This window comes from Apium graveolens, chromosome 4 (genome assembly GCF_009905375.1).
Source record: "Apium graveolens cultivar Ventura chromosome 4, ASM990537v1, whole genome shotgun sequence".
Classification (NCBI taxonomy): Eukaryota; Viridiplantae; Streptophyta; class Magnoliopsida; order Apiales; family Apiaceae; genus Apium; species Apium graveolens.
Window position 1 is genome coordinate 310140457 of NC_133650.1, and position 9021 is coordinate 310149477.

A 9021-nucleotide genomic window follows, 5' to 3' on the forward strand; every position below is an offset into this window, starting at 1 on the left:
ATTGCAACTCCAATGGTCTCAGCTTCATCTGTATTTAACTGTTTCAAGAATAAATATTTCCAAAATGAGCCACTTCTTTCGAGAAAGTTTTCAGTTCATCTCTGTTTCAATCACAATGCATTACAATAACTATCCTACAATTGCAAAAATTATCCCCAAATCAACAACCAAAATCTATATCAAATCTAATATGCCTAATATATATACACATATGTATATCACTACGTATGTGCATGTACACTGAAAGTGATTAGAACAATGCTTTTTTTTCATTGCTAAATTAAAATACTGCTTTCTGATTTTACCTCTTTTCAGATGCAGATGCTTAGATTTTGTTGCGTTCAAATTGCTTGACAATGCCATACAAAATCGAGGTATTCCATCTTATCATCTACATTCATTCCATAAGATATAGATTTACATTAGGAAATAAAAAGGGCTATCTTAATTGTTTATTAAAGCTTTCTTAAGTAGAGGGAAACGTTAAATTGTTATCTCTGAACAGGCAATCCTTGAGTCTGAGAAACCACCTCAGAACGGGTATGATCATCATTTCCATGTGTAAGTTCTTCGGTTGGAACAATATCTTTAGTTGTATTCTTTGCTCAAAATTCACCCATAAAGTTAACATCCACACTCTAAGCAATTCAGTCCAGTTCAGATTCAATGTATAGTGCCAAGAAACACCATAAACACAAACCATTAATTACTTCTTAAAACTAAATTCAAAATGATTACCATTAATTGCCAACACCTTACTTGAAAAATTAAAAATAACACAATTCAACATAGGACCATAATGATTTAACGGAAAAATTCAAATATAGATTAAAAATAATTACAACACTAACCTGAACCATCGATTAGTAGATTGAATTGGACAAATGTAGAGGCTGCAAATAACACAATTGAACAGAAAATATTGGGTAATCTTAATAATTTTTCTATTAAGATTGTTTATTAATGTAGTTTGTAGTTTTATGTTTAAAGTTACTTGCTACAAAAAAGTGTGATTGGTTAAACCTGAACAATATCACATAGACGGATTAGGATAAATCATAAATTGTAAATTTAAAATTACATACTCACTACTAAATTTAAGTCTAATTGCAACTCTAGAACATACCAGACATAATAAAGGAATTAAATCATTTCTGCGATTGTGTGAGATAGCTTTGTTGGTTACTGTTAGAAAATTAGGATTTTAGAGCTTAATTTAATTATGTTCTTGATGTTAATCCTAAAATCTAATGATTGGAAATTGTTCAATGATATTTGAACTTAAATTTTCATGTATGGTTTTAAGAATTTTCTTGATGAAATCCATATGAAATGAGAGTTGAAAGTAGCTTGGAAAAGCTTGGAAAATTTGAGAATGTTTGTCCCACATTGAAATAAATAAAGGGGGTTGTGTGCTTTATATGGTATTACCCACATGAGTAGTATACAACTACTAAGGTGTGTGATGGTCCATTGTGTTGTTGTGTGCTTCACGCGCACACACACGCGCGCCCCGCCCCGCACCGCACCGCACCACACCGGACCGGGTCGGGTCGAAGGGCGATTTGGGCGAATGTCTCGGCGTCTCGCGTACGCGAGGCGACCTGGGCGAGGATTTTATTTATTTGAGAATTATTTTAATTCGAATTTATTTATCGGTGACTGGATTATTGGGTTGGGTTCTGAAATAGGCTAAGTAGTCTAAATATATTGAACCTGCAAATAATCTGATCTGTAACAAGTTCTGATATTAGAATCAGAACTTAAGAACTGATGAATAAAATCAGAACTTAAGAACTGATGAATAAAATCAGAACTTAACAAGTTCTGATATCAGAATTAGAACTTAAGTACTGATGAGTCGAATCAGAACTTAAGTACTGATGAGTTAAATCAGAACTTAACTTAAGTTCTGATAATAATGTGGGTGTTAATGTGAAAAGCTGTTACAAATAATTTAAATTCAAAAGCTGTTCAGTTTTGATTTTTTCATTAATGAATTCAAAATCTGATCAGTTTTGATTTTTTCATTAATGAAGCAGTTTAATTCAGACATTAAGTGTGTGGACAGTTTCATTTTTCCTCTCCTATAAATAGAGGCTAAACTGAATGAAGATAGTACATACTACATTCTCATCTCTTCTCTTCAACCTCTCTGCATTTCTCTCCCATAAGTCCTGAAGTGCTGATATTTTCCGGCGACTGAGGTGCTGGTCGAAGTGGAGGTTTTGTTGCTGCTGTTAACATAAACTCTGAGCTGTTTTATCCTGGTGGAGATATTGCGCACATCCCAAACGCAGCAGGTAGGGGGCAATAATCTCTTCAAGAGCAGCCAGGACTTCGAGCAAGGCCTGGTGACTCAGCTGTGATTATTTTCTTGGCATTTTGTATCTGTAAACCTTTATTTCAGTCACTGTTGAAAGCTATGGTTTCAGGTACATCTTTCTTTCTCTCTTCGTTATTTCAGTTACTGGTTTTGTTTACCTGCATGTTTTGTTTTGTTAACTGTGGTCTTGGCCTAAACTTGTTAAATTCTTTATACACTTGCCTCTATGTTGCTATACTTGTTAGTGAGTTTTACAACATTCTTGAAGAGATTAATAGTTATATAGAATTTAGCATAATGGTTAACGAAAGTGAGGTTATCGTTGGTGGTGGTAGCAGTTCGGGTGTAACTGCTGGGGCCATTGATTGGACCACCTATAGTTTCCCACAGGCTGTTGAACTAACCGGTTTACCGGAGAAATTCAACGGTGGCATTGGCTTTTCTCGCTGGCAGAAAATGATGAAGTTGTGGTTGACTATAAAGGGTCTGTGGCCGGTTGTGGAATATGAGAAACCAGTAGTGGATCAAGAGAAGGCTGACACAGTTAAGGCTTTTGCGAAGTGGGCTGAGAAGGATTGAGTGGCTAGAGCGGCCATTCTGGCGGCACTAACAAACACTTTGTTTGATGTCTATTCTTCTGATGCCTACTCTGCAAAACTCTTATGGGAGAAGCTGGACCAGACACATAATACTGACTCACAAGGTCTAGAAAAGTATTATGTGGCAAGGTTCCTCGAGTTCAAGCTGGTGGACAATAAGTCCATGACTAAGCAGGTGCATGAGTTCGAGATGATAGTGCATGCTTTGAAGGAGTCTGGAATGAATCTCCCGGAGAAGTTCAAGGTGATGAGTGTGATTGAAAAACTCCCGAAGTCTTGGGAAGAGTTCTCTCTCTCCCTGAAAATACAGAAAGGAGAGATCACCTGGACCAACCTTATGCTGGACATCTCGGTGCAAGAACAACACAAGTCCAAACAGGGACATGTGATGCCAACTGAACACGGTACCTCGAAGGTAAACATAGCAACTGTAGGACAAAAGAGGAAGGCTTTTGCTAAGAAAGCTAATAGTAATAAACCTAAGAGTGACAAGGACAAGGCCAAGAAACCCAAGGCAAACAAACCATGCTGGTCTTGTGGGCAGGTTGGGCACTGGAGTAAGGACTGCCCTACGAAGAAAGCGAAGAAAACCGAGGTAGCGCAAGCAAATGTTGTGCTTGGAACCGCAAGTGGGCCTGTAGTGAACATGGTCGTTGGTGAGGCTACGGCTTCTGAAACCGACATTGACCGGTATGTATCCTACAACCCTGTGATATTTTCTACCTATCTGTCAAATGAATGGTTGATAGATACTGGAGCTAATGTACATATTTGTGCTGATATTAGTTTATTTGTATCTTATCAACAGAGTCATAGCCTGACTGTGAAGATGGGGAATGCTAGTGTTGCTCAAGTACATGGAGTTGGAAACGTGGATCTGAAGTTCCCTTCAGGACGTATTCTATCTCTGACGAGAGTGCATCATGTTCCCAACATGCGTAGAAATATAATAAGTGGAAGCTGTTTAGTTTCTAGTGGTTTTGAAATTTCGTTCAAGTGTAATAAAGTAGTTCTTATTCACACTGGTACATTCTTTGGCAAGGGTTACTTGTCAAATGGTTTATTTATTATTAATGCGGATCCCGTTTTGGGAAATTTGATTAATAATGTTATTCCTACTGTTAACTGTATTGAGTCCTCAAATATATGGCATGCTAGACTAGGTCATTTAAACTTTGGTGCTCTTAAGAACATGATGAACTTAGAGTTGATTCCAAAATATACCATAGAAAAGAATTCTAAATGTCAAGTATGTGTGTCTGCTAAACAGATAAGGAAACATTTTCATAATGTTGTTAGGGATTCAGACTTGTTAGATTTAGTACACACTGATATTTGTGAATTTGGTGGTGTGTTGACCAAGGACCAGTTTAGATACTTCATTACTTTTATAGATGATAGTAGTAGATACTGTTATGTTTATTTACTTAGACATAAGGATGAAGCACTTAGTAAATTCATTATATATAAAACTGAAGTAGAAAAACAAACTAGTAAGTTACTTAAAAGGTTGAGATCTGATAGAGGTGGTGAGTATACGAGTAATGCTTTTAATGAATTTTGTGCAAACAATGGTATAATTCATGAAGTTACTCCACCATACACACCTGAGTCTAATGGGGTTGCTGAGCGAAAGAACAGAACATTTAAAGATATGATTAATAGTATGCTTATTAACTCTGGGTTGCCTAAATATATGTGGGGAGAGGCTCTAAATACGGCTTGCCATATTTTGAATAGAGTCCCTCTGAAACACATGGATAAAACACCCTTGGAGTTATGGAAAGGCAGGATGACTAGTCTTAAGTATCTTCGTGTGTGGGGGTGCCTTGCTAAGGTGCTTGTTCCTGAACACAAGAGAAAGAAACTAGGTCCAAAGACTGTTGACTGTATCTTTCTGGGCTATCTTAAAACCACTACAGCTATGAGATTTTTAGTGTTAAAATCTGACATAGATGGTATAGTGGCAAACACGATAGTTGAATTTCGAGATGCGACATTCTTTGAGGATGTCTACCCTATGAAGACTGGAATACCTGAAACGACTTCTGAGGAAGATCCTACTCATACATCAAGTTCTATTCCTGATCATGTGGAAAAGATGACAAATGTGGGGGCGGAACCTAGTAGTAGCTCTATTCCTAAGGAACTAGAGGAACCAAGGAGAAGTAAGCGTGCAAAGGTAGTCAAGGATTTTGGAGGTGATTTCATCACTTACAATATCGAGGACGAACCTTTAACTTTCCGGCAAGCTATGGATTCTTCTGAGTCAAGGCACTGGAAGGGCGCTGTCAAGAGTGAAATTGACTCTATTGTTTCTAATGGAACATGGGAGTTGGTTGATCTCCCTCCTGGGTGTTCTACTATTGGGTGCAAATGGGTCTTTAAAAGGAAGTTAAACCCTGACGGCTCAATAGATAAGTACAAAGCTAGACTGGTAGCTAAGGGTTTTAAGCAAAAGGAAGGAATTGATTATTTTGATACATACTCTCCGGTTGCAAGAATGGTAACAATCCGAATGCTTATAGCATTGGCTTCAGTCCATGGTCTTATCATCCATCAGATGGATGTAAAGACGGCTTTTCTTCATGGTGAACTTGAAGAAGAGATTTATATGGATCAGCCTGATGGATTTGTTGCATCAGGCAATGAAAGGAAATTATGTAAGTTGATCAAGTCCATCTATGGCTTGAAACAAGCTCCTAGAGATTGGCATAAAAAGTTTGATGAAACTATATTTCCTTTCAGTTATAAGATTAATGAAAGTGATAAGTGTGTCTACACTAAAGTTAAAGGTAATGAGTGTGTTATTTTGTGCCTATATGTGGATGACATTTTATTGTTTGGAACTAATATTGAGATTATTAACGAGACTAAAGAATTCTTGAAAAGACATTTTGAAATGAAGGATATGGGCGAGGCAAGTGTGATTCTTGGAATCAAACTGGTTCAGTCCACTGAAGGAATAACCTTGACTCAATCTCATTATATAGAGAAATCTATACTTGAGAAATATGGTTATTCACAGTGTAGAATCGCTAGTACACCTTATGATTCGAAAGTTTCCCTTGTCAAGAATACTTCAGGAGTGCCTATGTCTCAGTTAAGGTATTCTCAGATTATTGGGAGCTTGCAGTATCTTGCTAACTACACTAGACCAGATATTTCATATTCTGTGTCTAAATTGGCTAGATATACAAGCTGTCCAAACAGAACTCATTGGGATGCTCTTGATAGAGTACTTAGATATCTAAAAGGCACAATGTACCTTAGTTTACACTACAGGAGATTTCCTGGTGTGCTTGAAGGGTACAGTGATGCAAGTTGGATAGTTAAGAAGTCTGGTTCCAATGGAGTGACTGGATACGTGTTCGCCTTGGCTGGTGGAGCAATATCCTGGAAGTCAAGCAGACAGACTATAGTTACTCGGTCTACTTTTGAGGCTGAGTTGTGTGCACTTGATGCCACAGGGACGGAGGCTGAATGGTTACACGGACTTATGTCTGCAATACCTGTAGTAAGCAGACCGCTTCCTGCTATTGCTATTCACTGTGATAGTCGAACAACTATCGACAAGATTAGCAGTAAAAAGCATAATGCTAAAACTAAGAGACACATCCAAGTTAGACTCAAGTCTATAAGGGGTTTAGTGACTGATAGGATCATAGCTATAGAGTTCATAGGAACTCAGAATAATATAGCTGATCCTCTTACTAAAGGACTGGAACCTGCAGTGGTCCTTAAGTCAAGGTTGGGGATGGGATTGTCAACCCATCATAATTCATCAACAGTGGGAACCCAATACACATGAGAGGAGATCCCTTGAAGTGTATTCAATGGGTAATAACAAGCTGTAAGGATGAGTTGGTAGTACCTTTGCTATATAGATGATACTATAGTATCTGAATCTATCCCCGGTAAACCTAGAAGGTACTGACACTGCCAGAAAAGCAAGAGTGTTAAAACTCTGAATGGGATCAAGTCATTTGACGAGATAGAGGCAGTATATCTCTGGAGATGCCCAGCTAAGCGAATGTAATTGTGTGGTCGCAATTAGAGGATAGGGTTAATCCTTGAAGCATTCGACGAACAGGATCGAGACATGACCATTAATGTCTCAAAGCCGTAGATTGACACCATAACCTTTGTCTTGTCGTCGTCTATGGAATATGGTTATACTAAACGGATTAAGATTCAAGGTGAAACATTCCATCTGAGTCCGATAGCCATTGAAGTAGAGGAATTAGGAGGGTTCAAACCCGGAAGGGTACCGACTATGAAAAAACAAGTCATGATGGGAAATTGATCACATTTCTGTATGGATTTGTGGGGGATTGTTAGAAAATTAGGATTTTAGAGCTTAATTTAATTATGTTCTTGATGTTAATCCTAAAATCTAATGATTGGAAATTGTTCAATGATATTTGAACTTAAATTTTCATGTATGGTTTTAAGAATTTTCTTAATGAAATCCATATGAAATGAGAGTTGAAAGTAGCTTGGAAAAACTTGGAAAATTTGAGAATGTTTGTCCCACATTGAAATAAATAAAGGGGGTTGTGTGCTTTATATGGTATTACCCACATGAGTAGTATACAACTACTAAGGTGTGTGATGGTCCATTGTGTTGTTGTGTGCTTCACGCGCACACACATGCGCGCCCCGCCCCGCACCGCACCGCACCGGACCGGACCGGGTCGGGTCGAAGGGCGATTTGGGCGAATGTCTCGGCGTCTCGCGTACGCGAGGTGACCTGGGCGAGGATTTTATTTATTTGAGAATTATTTTAATTCGAATTTATTTATCGGTGACTGGATTATTGGGTTGAGTTCTGAAATAGGCTAAGTAGTCTAAATATATTGAACCTGCAAATAATCTGATCTGTAACAAGTTCTGATATTAGAATCAGAACTTAAGAACTGATGAATAAAATCAGAACTTAAGAACTGATGAATAAAATCAGAACTTAACAAGTTCTGATATCAGAATTAGAACTTAAGTACTGATGAGTCGAATCAGAACTTAAGTACTGATGAGTTAAATCAGAACTTAACTTAAGTTCTGATAATAATGTGGGTGTTAATGTGAAAAGCTGTTACAAATAATTTAAATTCAAAAGCTGTTCAGTTTTGATTTTTTCATTAATGAATTCAAAATCTGATCAGTTTTGATTTTTTCATTAATGAAGCAGTTTAATTCAGACATTAAGTGTGTGGACAGTTTCATTTTTCCTCTCCTATAAATAGAGGCTAAACTGAATGAAGATAGTACACACTACATTCTCATCTCTTCTCTTCAACCTCTCTGCATTTCTCTCCCATAAGTCCTGAAGTGCTGATATTTTCCGGCGACTGAGGTGATTTTCCGGCGACTGAGGTGCTGGTCGAAGTGGAGGTTTTGTTGCTGCTGTTAACATAAACTCCGAGCTGTTTTATCCTGTTGGAGATATTGCGCACATCCCAAACGCAGCAGGTAGGGGGCAATAATCTCTTCAAGAGCAGCCAGGACTTCGAGCAAGGCCTGGTGACTCAGCTGTGATTATTTTCTTGGCATTTTGTATCTGTAAACCTTTATTTCAGTCACTGTTGAAAGCTATGGTTTCGGGTACATCTTTCTTTCTCTCTTCGTTATTTCAGTTACTGATTTTGTTTACCTGCATGTTTTGTTTTGTTAACTGTGGTCTTGGCCTAAACTTGTTAAATTCTTTATACACTTGCCTCTATGTTGCTATACTTGTTAGTGAGTTTTACAACAGTTACCACCAGTGTTAATTTGTCCTGCATTAAAAGGTCATCATAACAAACATGATCACAGCAAGTCGGTACATAATGTGAGTGTACACGGGTGTATATGCTTGATATATTTACCATTTTTATAGTTCTTAACACACAATCACACATAAAATGGATAGACGGTAATCATAGAATTTGTTAATTAATTTTAAGTGACATAAACATATTATAATTTTTTTTTATTGTAGCTCAATAGCATACCAGACAGATTAACGACACTAAGTCTCCTTTTGCGGTGGTGTGAGATAGCTTTGTTGGTTACCATCAATGCTATTTTTTCCTGGATGCAAAGACCATCAAAATT